Raw genomic sequence first — 16,584 nt, 5'->3', positions numbered from 1 at the left:
GATTGAGATACTTATATGGCAACAAAGGGCTCAGGGAATGATGATGTTTGATTCCAGACTTGATTAGTGAGATGCAATGCTTTGAAAATGTTTAAGTAGGTGGGTAGCGTGGCAAAGATTTTACAGATGTATCATGCAGAAGTTAAAGCACTCGTTATTTGAAAAGCAAAAGATAAATGCCTTCAGCTTAGAAAGGCAACACGATACCCATTCTTGAATATCTCGCTCTGTTTGTTCTGAAGTGGGGATCCAGCTGATGATCATGGAAATCAAACAAGCTGTCCTTCTCCTCACATTCATAGCATATTGAATACATCATGGAAAACCTGTTATGACAGTTGTAGTCATCTGTTACGATTTTGGGAAAATGGAACATCTCATTCTTCTGGTCCTTCTCATGTGTGCCCCGTAGGCAGACATGTCATTCCACTGACTCGAACTGCCTCCTGCTTCCCTTATCCATTCAAGTTTAACTGGCTGTTTGGAAACTTTCGCTGCTAATGGTGGCTATTTAGAGGTGTGATGGACTGATAATTACAGTTGTGCAGGCAATGCTGCCTTTCAAATCTAAGGCAGGTTTGGTCAAAGTTTAGCAGTTTTCTGCCACACGAGCTGTGTGAGACTTTGATTTAGGTGCTGTCAGAGGTGACTGAGTGTATTCAGGTTGCTTTGGTTTCTTTGAGAACCTTTGGCACAATTCTTGGTTTCTTGGATTTTCTTTCTAAAACACCTTAGTAGCTCTTGAAATATGTGCTGAGATTACCATCCTTTCTACCTCTGAATTTAATTTGTGATGCAAACTAATAAAAGTGATAAAAATACAGACCTTTATTGTTAAGATTTGATAGTAATGTAGAAATCTATCCCAGAGCTGTGGCAGTTTTAGCTCAATCTGTGGGGTTAATGTGGGTTTTGCCAGGTATCCTGGGGATTCGTTATGGGAAAAGAAATCCAACTTTATATGAAAGTCTGGTGGTAGAATGACTTAAACATGTGCTGGAAAGGGCTATAACTAGCATGCCTGGAGGTGTTCCCCTTGAGGTTCTGACTGCCCTACAGCTATCCTTGTTATATATCCTGCTCCTCTTAGAATTTTCATTTTCTTCTTGAGGTACAAAATCAAGTTAATTCAGTCTTTCTGTTTATGCATAATCATGAAATTTTGCAAATGAAATGTTACAGAGTGTGATAGGTCCTCAGAAAATCACTGAATTTATGAAAACCAGTTTTGACATGACTTCTTTAATTTTATATGCCTTGCAAAAAATTGCATCAAGTTTCTGACTGCATTTGAAGTGGTTCCTTCTATTGTCTCTTAAAGAATGGGAAAAAAGGTTGTGTTTAAAATTGAGTTATTAGGGCTCACAGCTCCTAGCAGTCTCTTTCTTCAAAGAAATGACTATATTTATGCTTTTCTTGAAAACCAAAAGCAGACTATAGCAACTGAGCTGTTAACATTTCCAAAACAATTATTATTTTAAGAAAAGTAAACAAAAGAATGACCAAACACAATTCAATTCTTACAAGGGAAGTGTGTGTGGTCCACCAAGAAAAAATAATACACAAAGTAAAAGAAATCTTCTAATAGTCAGTTTGAGTCTAGTGAAGGTATTTGCATATGATAATCACAGAATCATAGAATCATAGAATTGAATTTATTGGGTTGTAAAAGACCTCCAAGATCATTGAGTCCGACCCTTGGTCCAACTCTAGTCCATTTACTAGATCATGGCACTCAGCGCCACGTCCAATCTGCGTTTAAAAATCTCCAGGGATGGTGAATCTACCACCTCTCTGGGCAGCCCATTCCAATGCCTGACTACTCTCTCTGCAAAGAATTTTTTTCTGATATCCAACTTAAATTTCCCCTGGCAGAGCTTAAGCCCGTGCCCCCTTGTCCTATTGCTGAGTGCCTGGGAGAAGAGACCAGCCCCCACCTGGCTAGAACTTCCCTTCAGGTAGTTCTAGACAGTGATGAGGTCACCTCTGAGCCTCCTCTTGTCCAGGCTAAACAAGCCCAGCTCCCTCAGCCTCTCCCCATAGGGCTTATGCTCCAGTCCCTTCACCAGCCTTGTTGCTCTTCTCTGGACTCGCTCCAGCACCTCAATATCCTTTCTGAACTAATCTTTCTGCCTAACAGGTTGTTAGTATGAGAAATCAAGCTATCCTATTTTGCCTTTTTCTCAGTATTACAGAAGGGTTTGTATGTAGAAATGTGTGCGTTTATCACATGGTTCCATAACAGCTCCATTTTAAACACCCAAAACCTTTCAACAAATGAATCCTTACCTTCTAAAGTTTCCCTTAATTGCAGTGGCTGGACCTCTTTTTCCCCTGACAAATTTTCAGGTCAGGAGCTTTGAGCCTTTTACCTTTTTATAGTCTCTGGAGGCCTTGTTGCTCTGGCTGAATAAACCAACACTTGGGTCACCCTTTTCTGGGCTTACAGGACAGTCTTAGTTTGAACTACAACATGTGGCTGAATCAAAACCTAACAGGCATGATGTCTTTGTTTGAAAAAAAACCCAACTGTTATTTAAACAGTGTAAGAAATACATTAAAGTAGTGTATTTCCTTATCTCATTTCATGGAACCTCTTGGTGAAAAAGCTGAAGTTGGTTATGGCACTTAAAAGTCCTCATTTCTCTGTATCAGGGACTTCTAGAATATGGTTTCTCCAGTCATATTCCTTCAGCTCTCTTTTTTAAAAAAAGAAAACCATGACTAAGATTCACTTTATAAATTCTGGTAATTTTTTGGTAGATGACTTCCTGACTGGTCTTATCATATGATTAAAAAATAACTTATCATCTAATGTATTAGTAGCTGCTACATCCATGCAACAAAGATTGGGATGAGATGCTACTACTCCTTGTATCCCAAAGGATATTTAATTAATTATTCAAAGAAACTATTCTCCAAACAACATTCACCAAGATTTAATGTTCCCTAGCTGCCAACCCTGTCTCATTTTCCCATGGGTGGAAATTTTCTGTTGGTTTGATGAGAAGTTCACAAAGACAACACAGGAGACAAATGCATTTCATTCATAAAGGAGTTGGCAGTCGGATGCAGATACACAGAAAACTGTGTGTGTGTGCGCCTTGGCTTCACGAACAAAGATTTGGGAAGGTCTCTCCCCACGTGGGTGTGCCCTTCCAGCCTGCACAGTGGATTTTAGGTGAGGCTCAGCGTGCGCAGAACTGTCTCCACCGTTTAAGTCCTGAGGTTCATCTGCCACGGCCGAGCGAGCTTGGACAGTGCCAGTGAAGTCTTCAGGACTAGAACCTACAGCACCCGGCATTTCCCAGGAGGTCTCCCATCCAAGTTCTAATCCTAGGCTGACCCTGCTTAGCTTCCGAGATCTGACGGGATCGGATGTCAGGGGATGTGGTCAGAAAAGTCAAGCTGTCATTAAGGGAACCGTATGAATATGTATGAGCGCTTAAATGCCTCTAGGTAAATACATGCAGGACGGGGAATAAAGAAGAGGAGTTAGAGATGTGCACCTGCCTGCAGGACTATGATCTTACTGGCATCACAGAGATGTGGTGGGATGGCTCTTATGCCTGGAGTGTTGGAATGGAAGGATACAGGTCCTTTAGGAAGGACAGGCAGGGCAGAAAAGGAAAGGGTGTTGTCCCTTTGGGACAATGACCAGCAGGAGTGCATGGAGCTCTGCCTGAGGATGGATGAGGAGCTGGTTGAGAGTTCATGATTCAGGATTAAAGGGAGGGCAGGGGCAGGTGACATTATAGTGGGGTTTCCTACAGACCACCTGACCAGGAAAGCTTAGCAGATGAGGCTCTTTATAGATGGAGAGGAGCAGCCTCATGTTCATAAGCCCTTGTCCTCAGGGGGGACAACCACACCAGGATCTGTTGGAGGGACAACACAGCAGGGCATAAGCAATCCAGGAGCTTCCTGGAATATGCTGATGGCACATTCCTTCTTCAAGTGGTAGAGTCAATGAGGAGAGGTGCTGTGCTGGACCTTGCTCTTGCAAACAAGGAAGAGCTGGTGGGGAATATGAAGCTCAAGCGCAGCCTGGGATGCAGTGGCCATGAAATGGTGGAGTTCAAGATCCTTAGGGCAGTTAGGATGGGGCACAATAAGCTCCCTACCCTGGACTTCAGGAGAGCAGACTTTGGCCACTTTTATTTAAAGGTATTTTACTTGGTAGAGTATGATGGGATAAAGCCCTGGAAGGAAGATGAGCCCAAGAAAGCAGGTTAATATTCAAGGATCACCACTTCCAAGCTCAGGAGTGGTGCATTCCAACAAAGAGGACACCAGAGCAAAATAATATGAGGCCTGTGTGGATGAACAAGTAGCTACTGGGCAAAAAGGAAGCCTATAGAGAGTGTAAGCAAGGACAGGTAGCCTGGGTTGAATACAGAGAAATTGTCCAAGCCACTGGGGGTCATGTTAGGAAACCTAAAGCCCCAATAGAATTAAACCTGGCCAGCAACATCAAGGGGAACACAAAAAGCAAATATATGTGCATCAAGGAAATTATGAACCTTCTCCAGAAGGAAATGGAAGAGCAAAAGGCTGAGGTATTCAGTGACTTTTTTGCCCTGGTCTTCATGAATGTGCCCCAGCTATACCCCCAAAGTCATTGAAGGCAAAGGCAGGGACTGGAAGAATGAAGAACTACCTGCTGTAGGATAAGATTCAGTTCAAGACCATCTAAGGAACTTGAAGGTGCACAAGTCCATGTGGCCTGATGAGATGCATCTGCACGTTCTAAGAGTTCTAAGGCCAAGCCAGCATCCATCATATTTGAGAAGTCATAACAACCTGGTGAAGTTCCCACTGACTTAAATGGGGGGAAACATAACCCTTGTTAATAAAAAAAAAAAAAAATTGAAAAGGAAGACCCGGGAAACTACAGGCCAGTCAGTCTCACCTCAGTGTCTGATGAGATCATGGAGCAGATCCTAACTATCCTAAGGTAACTATCCTAAGATACGGGGAAAACAAGGACGTGACTGGTGATAGCCAGCATGGCTTCACTAGGAACAAATAATGCCTGACAAATTTGGTGGCTTTCTATGATGGGCTTTGCATTGCTGGATAAAGGAAGAGTGACTGAGGTAATTTATCTGGAGTTGTGAAAAAAGCATTTGATACTAAAAATCACAACAGCCTTAACTGGAGAGGCACGGATTTAACAGATGGACCACTTCATGGATAAGGAATTGTCTGTATGGCTGCACTTAAAGTGTTGTGGTCACAGCTCAATGTCCAGGTGGAGAGCAGTGACAGCTGGAGTTGGTATAGGCACTGACATTGTTTAACGTCTTTGTTGGTGACATGGACAGTGGCATTGAGTGCAGCCTTACCCAATTTGTCAGTGACATCAAGCTGTGTAGTGTAGTCAATATGCTGAAGGAAAGGGATGCCATCCAGGAGGACCTCAACACACTTGAGAGGTGGGTCTATGTGAACCTCCTGAAGTTCAGCAAGGCCAAGTGCAAAGTGCTGCACCTGGGTTGGGGCAATCCCAAGCACAAATACACACTGGGAGAATGGATTGAGAGTAGCCTGGAGGAGAAGGACTTAGAGGTGTTCCTGAGGATGCTGGTGGACAAGAAGTTCAACATGACCATAAATGTGCTTTTGCAGCCCAGAAAACCACCCATGTCTTGGGCTGCATCCAAAGCAGTGTGGGCAGCAGGAGAGGGAGGGGATTCTACCCCTCTGCTCTGCTCTTGAGACCCCACCTGCAGTTCTGCCTCCAGCTCTGTGGTCCCAGTACAGGAAGGACACGGACCTGTTGGAGGAAGTCCAGGGAAGGGCCATGAAAATGATTAGCAGGATGGAGCATCTCTGCTGTGAGGAAAGGCTGAGAGAACTGGGGTTGTTCAGCCTGGAGAAGAGAAGGCTTCAGGGAGATCTTATAGGACATTGCAGTAAATAAAAGGAGCTACAAGAGAGCTAGAGAGGGGCCTTTTCCAAGGGCATGCGTGACAGGAAAAGGCAAATTACTTTAAACTGAAAGAGAGAAGGTTTAGATTAGATGATAGAAAAATTTTCTTACTGTGAGGATGATGAGGTATGGATCCCCCAAGTGTTCCACGTCAGGTTGGATGGGGCTCTGACCAACTTAGTGTAGCAAAAGGTGTCCCTGCCCATGATAGGGGAATTGGAATGAGATGACCCTTCAGGTCCCTTCCAGCCCAAACTAGTCTATGGTTCTGTGTTTATCAGTAGAATTGTAGTACAAAGGAACTCAAATATTTGAGTGAATTTTTATTTCTTCTGTTGTCAACTCAGTCTGTGTACCAAAGAGCATTTTAAAGACGCCCAAATTTAGAGAGTAACAAAACTCTTACAAACTCTGCTATAGTTATGATTCTAAAGATTTAAGCCATGACAAGCTCCATGACAGCATTTGAATTTATTTCTTTATCATTTCACTAGCAGCTCTTCTTAACACTGGTGGCTTGCCATGGTGACACTACTTGTAAACTGGTGTTACCAGATGCACAGCAGTGTTGGGAGATTCCCTCCTGAAGGTGTTTTTTGGAGGCCACAGAGGCCACATCTGAGGAATGAAGAACCTCTCTTGCTTTTAGGTTACAGGCCTAGAAAGATGTAGTCTTGTAACCTCTTTTTTTTTTTCACTGTAATAATATTTTACCAACTTTAGCTCTTACGACATTGCAGTACTATTCAAATCATCTGCATAAAACATACGGACCAAACTGTGCTTTGAAATGACAAATAATATGGATCACATTAAGGGAATTAGTATAGAATAGGGCTGCCTGCCACTGAGTGTTCTCTGGCTTCTACATCTCATTTTGAGACATATAAATTGAATTGTTTTTGTGAGAGTTGAGCCTTCCAACATGTATGTCTCAACAAGTCACTTTCCTGATTAACCTTCATTTGCTCAAGAGGAAAACTCCAACACTGGCCACTACTCAAACTGAATATTTCATGTACTGAAAGCAGAAAACTTAACTACTAAATATCTTACACAGTGATCATCAATCTGTGTCCTGGATTACTCTTCATCTAAAACAATTACCCTTTCTGTGTCCTACTCCTGTCTAGACAAGAACTCCAACAGAAAATAATGCCCAACAAAGTCAGAAAACTCTCAACACAATAAATCTGCTGTACAGATTATTTTTTATCTTATTTTGAAGCTGCACAGGTTTCAAGGCATGACTGTTGTCAAAAAGAGTGCCAGCTAGAAAAGTGAAGATTGTCTTGGTCTATTCTAGACAGTTCAATTTCTGTGATGATATTTGTTGTTATTTGAGTAAACTTTCAGGAATAGCAGGCTTCAGTACTTTTTATAATTTCATTTTTTTCATAATTTCATCATGTCTGTGTTCTTTAGATGAAAGAGTAGTTTTCCCAGTAGACCCAGAACTGAGCATGCTCATGGTTTCAACACTGGTCGTGTACCATGATAGTACTACTGTCTGTCTCCTTCTACCCTTGTATTTATGCACTCATTCTGCAGATTTTGAGCTTTACCAGCATTTGCCCCAGCTCTTCTCATTTAGATTTATCTGCCACTTTGTTTCTATTTCAATACTGTTTCCTACTTCACTCAGCATCTATGCATGTGCCCTTCCTAAATTAATGGAATAGAAAAGGCTTTCTTTCAATCAATGATTTATTTTCCAATTGCAACCATTCTGAAATCTGGAAAGATCAAATTGCATTTTCATATAGTCCAGAAAGTTGCTAAAGAGACTGAAAAACTACTCTGCGTTCCCTTTTAAGAATGTTTCTCTGTGATTGCTTCAGCCTCTGTTCACTGTAATAAGTGTCATAACTCCATATTGTTTATTAAGTATCCTAAAACTTGTAATTTCTAGTTGTAAACAAATACAATCTTAACTCTTTTGGAAAAAGTTGCTCTGTCTTGTGCCTGCTCTGGCATAATGCTATGAGTAACAAGTTATTTGTGTTCTTAATTTTACAAGTAATGTTTCTACCTGATCTAAAGAATCCATACTGAATACCAATGCTTCAGCATTCAGTAAAAATAGTAACAACTGCCAACTGTGCCATTGTTAATGCATGTGTCTTCCTTTTAGTTTCCTTTCCTATGAGAAGTTTCCCTTTCCTTTCTATGTATCTTCTATTTAGTATTCCACACAAAGTTGATCAAAGACAGTATATTATTTTTGGTTTCTGTGCCCACAAGTGATCTTGCAGCATGTCAGACAATTTGCTGCAAGCTAAAGTAGTCAGAAGCAGGAAATTAAAGCAAATAATTCTGTTTGGTTTTGGAATAAAAAGTCAAATTGTGTTTATGTACAAAGAAACATAAAAAATCATGTCTAAATAAACAGAATATTTCCTTTCAGGTATTTCCAAACAAAAATAATCCTCTAAGTTTAAGATAGAGGGTGTCAGGTTACTCAGGACTTCTAAAGACAACCTCAGTCCTGGTGTCAGATATCTATGAACCACAGCTAAACTGAACAGCTTCAGCACTCCATTGGTGTTGTGATTAAACTCCTGAAAGTGCATAAGAAATTCCTGATATCTGCTGGAAGAGGAGGTAATTTTCAGGTTGTCTTGTTCATGTCCATATTGATAAAAGAAATAGGATCTGGTCATTATTTTTGGTTCTAGTATGTGAGTTGTCCATGCTGTTTAATTGTTTGCATGCTCCCTGACACAGTTTTCGCTTGTGGCTGAAACTGTCTTCAGCAATAGCATGGGCCAAGCAACATGATATGGCAGTATGGACATGCATCCTATTTTTAGGAAACAGAATTAACTGTGCAGATGTGAGTCTTGCCACTTTGTCCTCTGCACCTCAGGTTTTCCCATTAAGACAATACAATGCTTCTTTTGGTCTTTCAATACCCCTCTTATGGTGCTAACAGGCCAAGCTGTCAGAGTGAAAATAGAGTTGAGTTTTCTTCCAAGTGTCTTGATCCAAAGCATAAAGCTTCAACCCCAAGGCAGGTTACTGAAGTGTGGCTTGTGTTGGAGCTTTCCAAGGAACTGTTGGAAATCACCTTGTGCTTCATTAGAAGTTTGCTTAAATTCATGGTGGGTTTGTTGTTATTTTTTTTTCATTTAATCTGCTTTCCTTTCATAATTTGTTTTTTAATGGAATTTCTGGTTCTTTTTGCAACTCTAAACATCATTACTCCTCTCATGACACTCAGAGTGAGATGTTGAAGTATTCTCTTTAGGCTATTGATTTTTGAATAGAGAGTGCCAGCAAGCAAGGCAACTTCACAGAAGGTTATCCTTTTCATGTTGTAGATCTGAGACCACCAGCTATCTTTTCCTAGACATGAGAAAGTCTATTTGCTGATAGAAAATAATTTCTGCCATTTTCTAGACAACATCAAATGAGTAGAACAAATTAGGCCTTGCTCCACATTGTGGAGATGAACTCATATCCAGTACTAAACCCAGCAGTGAATCCCATCTTATTTAGGCTAACCCAATAGTACTGCTGTAGCACTGAATATGGCATTGTAACTGAACAAAATGGTTTTTTTTTTCTGAAAGGACAGAAGACCAGAGTCAGTCTGTTTTCCAAAACATATATGAATTTTAGAGCCAAGTATTTTTGAAAAGTAGTGGGGAAAAAGAAAAACATCCACCCATCTTCTATGAACATCTCCTCCCTGAGAGGAAGAGATAAAAAATATCAACATATGTTAAAAATAATAATTAAAAAAAAGAGAAAAAGCAAATAAACCCCTCAATTTCAAAAAAACATTTCAAACATCAAGGTTTAAAGTTAATCACAGACACTTAAATAAATGTTTGGCTTTCAGGTATGCTGACCACCCACAGCTCTAAAAGTTTTTAATTAGTACTTTGACTCAGAAATGAAGTAATTTCCACTTTTTTTTTTTTTTTAAGTTTAAGCAGTACAGTTTTAAATGTAGTCCATGAAACTCTCAAGTTCCCAATTTTTATAAATATATTTCCGTAACATGACAAGAATCTATATCCAGATGTGGACTATGTGCAGTAATCTGTTTAAAAGTTGACTCTAAAGTACCTTACACAAGACAGTGCTACCATTAAAGCAGTGTTTGAAGTTCTATGGACTTCATAAATGAAGACTAAACATTGTGAACATGTATGACTGTGAGCAGTAAACAAAGTCCTTTGCTTTGGAACTGCATCATATATATATATATATATATAAATATATATATATATATATATATATATAAATATATATATATATATATATATATATATATATTTAGGTAATGCTAAACCTAACGTGGGAAGAAAATTTGCCTCTGTTTTTCCAAACATGAATGCTAACCTGCCAAGGTTTAACCACAGGCAGTTCTATTCTCACAACTGCCTATGTAAATACAAAATTAGAAGCTCTGATGCAATCAATGGTGTATTAAAAGCAGAATTATGCCCAGGAAACCTGTTTTTGTTAGCTAACAGAATTGAAAGGAATTTGGGTTTTTTAGTGTCAAGACAAAAATGTCACAGGAAATAAGTTGGCAAATCTGTTATAAGTGGATCTGCATTGATTTTCATTATGTTACAATGTGACCCATTGCATTCTTTGCTCAGCTTGCTTCTCACTGCAGAAGTTGTCTTCTAGCTCATGTGGCTGTACTGACAGTGCTTTTAGCAAACTTGGGTTGAACTTTGCAATGAGACAGACACTTAAGTGCTCAAATTCAGGTTCCCTGCTTGGGAGGACAAGATCAGCAGCAGAGCCTGGAACTTTGTTTCCACATTGCAGCCCACATGCATGAAGCATGGGTTGATTGTTCCTGTATGCACACTCCAAGCCCATACTGTGATGACTGGTGCGTAGCTGAGTTCAGCCGTGTCCTCATTAGATTTACCTACAACCTTTCATCATACCTCTGTTTTTCTGATTTTCTTATTCTTTATTGTCAGCAATTAACTGCATCTGATTTAGATGGCTTTAAAAATATTTTTTTCACATTCCTCTGTCTTATTCTCCATAATTCCTTACACTGGACATAAAGAGTAATCTACAGATGCTGACTTGGGATATATTTCCTACAAGAAATGTCTTAGTGACCAAGTAATGACCGTGTTGAGAAGGCGAGCTGTTTAGATTGGATTCTTAAAGATCCAATAAACAAAACAAAACCCTTGTGAATTTTGAAGGTAAACACATGGTTTCTGCCACATTTTCTTTTCTGCAACAGTTGCACTCCACTTTGGTATGAGTCTTGTTTCAAAGCAGAGATAGTTTCTTATTATATTGATCTGTTTCTCCATAACCCCATCACTTCAGTTTTTCACCAGCAAGGGAGCATTCTGCTCTTCATTTTACCTTAGTGATTCTTTTATTTTCAAAGAATGGGGTTTTTTGTTATTTTCAGTTCTAGAAAAGTTTTTTTCTAAAATAAACTAGATTTTCTGTAACTTTAAAATTATCTTATTTCTTTACTTCATTTTGAAATTAAGCATAAACCCACTATTTTGCGCTCTCTTTATATGTGGCATGCCATAACAGCACTGGCTCTGAGATAATTTTAAAGGTAAACTATATAACAAATCAGAGATGTCTCAGAGCCCTCTTAAACCTTCACTTCCATTCACAGAAACCTTCTGTACTTTTGGAGCTTGTTCCATATCCAGAGAATAAAAAGATCCCTCAAATTACTGTGATTTGGTTTTTCCAGACTTTAACTCACTCACTTTATTTGAAGCTTAACTTGCCTTCCTTACGAATTCAATTTCATTAGAAATCTTCTTTCAGCTAATTCTTCTTTGGTTACATTTTAAGTATTTTGTGTGGGTAACTCTTCTTCAGAGTCTTCTCCAGGCTGTGGGCTTTGCAATTCAGACTTAGGAACTAGATGTTTATTTTTCATTGTAAATAAATAAAATTATGCATACATATTTTCTTCATTTGAATTAACATATTGCCTAAATCCCTAGGTTGTATTATGGGTACCATTGCATGAATTGAACTCATAGGATTGTAAAGGCTGTTGTTCTAACTGCACATTTGTGCTTGTTTCATCCAATAAATCTTAAAATTACTCCAAAACCAGAAACCAAAAGAAAACCCTGTCTGTGACTTTAGAGAAAAATGTAAAAGGGACTGACCAAAACATCCTTGGAGCTGATGATAATTTTATCATAGATGCTTTTTTTTTTAAATTTCAACAAACATTCAAGACAACAGCAGAATCTTTCTATGAAAAATAATTTCTATCAGATTCCGAAAGATTGCTGACAATGTTCTGGCAGAGTCAAGGTTAGAATGAAATTTTTCAAATATGACTAGCCTTTTTTGTAATGAAGGGATTCAAAACAATTGCAGAGATTTGTGGGGTTTCTTGGGGTTGTGGTTTAAATGAACACAATTCATTGTCAGAATTGAAGCTCCCCCATTCATCTCTTGGTAACAGGTGCCATTAAATAAAGTACATTCTTTCAGATGTAGTTTTATTTTTATATGCTTTGTCTACTGACAAGGAAGGAAGGGTATTGTAGATAAATACAGAACAACCTTTGTTGGAATTAAGCATTGTCTTTATGCACACTGAGTAATGCTTTTCAGTGATCTCATACTGACTCAAGAAGAACTATAGGCAAAGTAAGGCTTTTACACAGAAATCTGGGCATGCCTATGTAGTGAAATGTCTTTACAGATTGCTTCAAACATCAAGGATAAAAGCATTTGGTGAACTACTGGAACAGGTTGCTTGGAGAGGTGGTAGATGCCCCATCCTGGGAAAAACTCAAGGTCAGGTTGGATTGGACTCTGAGCAACGCTCAATTATGTCCCTGCTCATTGCAGGGAGAAGCTGGGCTAAATGAGCTTTAAAGGTTCCCTTCAAACCCAAACCATTCTCTGATTCAGTGATTTGGTTTCAATCCAACAAAGAACTTAGGTTTTCATGTATTGAGTGCTTTAGATGTCCCAGGAGAAATTATATTATGAGCAGTTTTTAACTGCTTCAGACAAACTAGGTCTTGGACCTAGTCACTCCAGCATGGGACACCCTTGGAGGGTTTAGAATTGCTTTCATGAGACTAGGAAGAGGAAAAGCACATCTGTACTCAGTATTCTAATAAGAAATGACTGTCCAATTTTCTTGACTTTACATGAAATAACTTATACCATTATGCACTTCTCAGTAGGTAGAGTCTGTCTCACCTCCTCATTTGCTATAGTTATACAAGCATCTCTGAATAAATCCTTTACCATTGGTAGTAACCTGAAATTGTTCTCTCACATCCTTGAGTTCAGTGTAATCAACAAATAGTTCATTTATCTTCTGGTAAGTAGTTTTCCAATAGTTCATTCATAAGGAAGATCAGCTTGCAGTACCTCTTAAAACTTAAGCTCCTCGGTTTCATTAAGTTCCTTTTACTTTTAGTTTTTCATTTTATTTTTTTATTTCACAAAGGTTGGGTAGGGTGTTAAGGACAACTGCAAAAACAATGAGATTTTAAAATTACTCTCTAGATGCAATTCAGTTGAGCCCATTATGACTTCTGAATTTGATTCCTGAACTTTTGCATGAGCTGTCTTTTCAGGCAGGAGAACTTGATTTTTCAGGTAAAGCCAGTAAAAAGAAGATAATAAAAGAAATTCGTCAAATTCATCCAGTGGTACCAGTAGTTGTGAGATTTTGAAATATCTTTTCCTTTCAATAGGTGGCTTATTTTTAATTAAATTGGCAAGACTTCAATTATCTTAAGTAACTAAATACATTATGTATTCATTTAGAGAGCCTGTATTGAGGCTTAGTACAAGTTGCACTCATTTTGACAAATTTTAGGCAGAAAACTTCTCAGGGGAGTCCTGCTTTCTGTCATTCAAAAAGCTTTTATAATCATTTAGTCCAAAATGGTGATGTAGGCCGAAGTTTGAATCCCTGGCATATTGCTATAATGCTGCATTAGCTTAATCCTTCATTTTCTTGTCAATTAAGGACTTATCTTTATTCACAGATTCACTTATCTGTTATTCTTAGAGTATTTTAATGCTAGTAGTTAAAATCCCTTTGTTTATGGCAATAAGGCACCATTGAGTTTGTGAACTTTATAAAACCAACCTCTGCCAATTTTGCTGTTTGAGAATTGCTGTAAAGGAGTGTTCCCACAGTAATTACTTATTCCAGAGATGTTCACTAAAGAATGAAGTAAGGGGAAAGTGTATAAAAGAATTGTGCACCAACTGAGGCAAGTTTTACCCCTCACCTTCCCAGCAACTACAGGGCATTTAAAAAAAAATCCTTGCAAAACAGTACACAAAAATCTGTTGTCTTTAATGTAGTTGCATATAGTGACTTTACAAATATTGGCAATTACTTAAGGTATTCACATTTAAATTAGATCTGGCCAAAAGGTTGGGAAAAAGTGAGGGAGGAGAAGCAGGGGGGTTGGCTACAGCTTTTCAATGTGGGGCTCAGCTGCCCATCATTACTGTCTTTCAATGGTTTGGGTCATGGGTAGTGTCACTCATTTTAATACACACTTAGTCACATTGATGTAGGTATGGTGGCACTGAGATAAAGAAATATGTGATAAATAAAAATCTGAGCAAAATCTTTCCAGTTGGGTATATCTTATGGCACACATGCTGCTCTTTTTTTTAACTTCGTTACTTTTGAAAATGTATTTTAAGTTAAAGTGTGGGGTAGGAAGGAAGAGAGTGTGCTATTAATATTCAAAGGCAACTGTGGAATGCTGCCATGAGTCTGTACTTTGAACATTTCAGTTCAGCTGTACTTGTAGAATGTGCTTAGACTAGGAAACCATTGTGGAAAGTTTTGTGAAAACTTTAATGAGGCCAGGAGTTTACCCATGGCAACTGCCCCAGTCACTTGAAGCATCATTTCTGAGAAACAAGTAGCAAACCTAGAAGCTTCTATTTTGTGCTATCTCAGCATATCTGATCAACAAAAAGTATAAAACAACACCTTCAAAAATGGAGGAAATTCTGCCTTGGAGACCCTTAGTGGAAATACATCATCTTTAGCGTAACATAGAAAAGACAGAAAGAAAAAAAAAAGTGTGTAAAGTTCAATCCACATCTGAATTTTAGTATTAATAATGTAAGAGTTAGATGTGTTCTGCTTTTCAGGCTTCAAGGGCCATGTTTCTTCATGGGTAATAAGGCAGATTTTGGTTGAATAGAAGGGTTCTTAAACAGTGTTTGCTGCTTTCTAATGAAAGAGATATGAGCCAGTTTTCAGATGTCAGAACTACTTGAAGCCCAGCACTATTTTCAGTGGCTTCACCTGAATGGATGAGCTCTCACAGAATTTCACAGAATATTCTGTGTTGAAAGGGACGCCCAAGGTCAGACATGAATCAGTCAGGGAGAATTTGGGTTGTAACTGAAATGGCTCTGTGCTCAGTCATCCTACTGGTGCAGAAGGTCTCCAGCACCGTGCCAAAAGGAGAATCTAAAATACCCAGATCTATTCAACTGTTAAGAAATTAAAAATGTTTTTTTAGGATTTAAAAAAGTGATTTCATTCTTACTGCACATACAAGCTATTTCTTATTGACTTTAAAGGATACCTAATATTTTATTTCTGTTTCTATAACACAATAGATGAGTGATCTTGGAGGAGAGGGCATGTAATGCCGGTGTTACTGAATTCAGTGGAGAGTGAAAAAAAATACCTGTGGTTGAAATTTTGGTGTTTAATACTTTAAGCTACACCATAATCAAGTAACTACCATTAAATGAGGAACTTGTCTTACAAGCTTGGTGGTGATTCAATCTCCTTGCTTTTAGCTAAATGAAGAAGAAAAGAAAAAAAAGGAAAAATGGACCTGTTCTAGTGACTTTGTTCAGCTGAAGAAGTTGATGAAGATTTCTCCTGATAAACTGAAACAGTCACTTTTAGGGTGGTCCTTATATTTTCATTCATTATGATTGCTTCAAGAATAGAGCTAGAATAATTGACTAAGCAAAAAAATTTGCTTTGTAAATAGTCAAATATTATCCTCAAGCCTTGTAAGAAAGGATCCAAAGATACTTTATTAAAAGGAATTTTCCTCAGGGACAAGCTTTGCATGCTAGTTTTAAAGACCAAGTTTAATAGATACCTTCTGCGTTTCAAAATATTTCAGAACTGGGTTAGTAATTGGACTTTAACCTAGAAAACTGGGTTCTCTCATTATTGATTTTTGCAAAGGATGAACCATTATTCTGTCATTTACTTTTTTGCCTACAGCTTAATGGCAGAGGATGGCCTGATGCTACATTTTCTGCAAGATGGGAATTGTCAGCAGAAAGATCACAGTTTAAAACTGATCCCTTCTGTCTGACTATCTGCTATGCTGTTCAAGACTAAATTAGTGTATTTTCTGAGAGTGCCTGGTTTTGAGAGCTGTTATATACCTGTCACACCAGACAGACAGACATTCTGTCTTTGTTGTGAACCACAGTGATCTCTAACCAACAGAGGTTACCAAGAAAAAGTCTGACTGCTGGTTCTGACTGACCTGTGTACTAAACCCTGAGTCTTGTGCTCGTCTTCCTGGGTGAACTCTGACTCCAACTCTGCATTCCTCCTGTGTTATTTAAAAATGACATTTGCCTGCCAGAAGCACAGCATGAGCAATAGCTGTAAAATGTTGCCT

Source organism: Pithys albifrons, chromosome 1 (genome assembly GCF_047495875.1).
Source record: "Pithys albifrons albifrons isolate INPA30051 chromosome 1, PitAlb_v1, whole genome shotgun sequence".
Taxonomy (NCBI): Eukaryota; Metazoa; Chordata; class Aves; order Passeriformes; family Thamnophilidae; genus Pithys; species Pithys albifrons.
Note: the sequence above shows the minus strand (reverse complement) of the source record.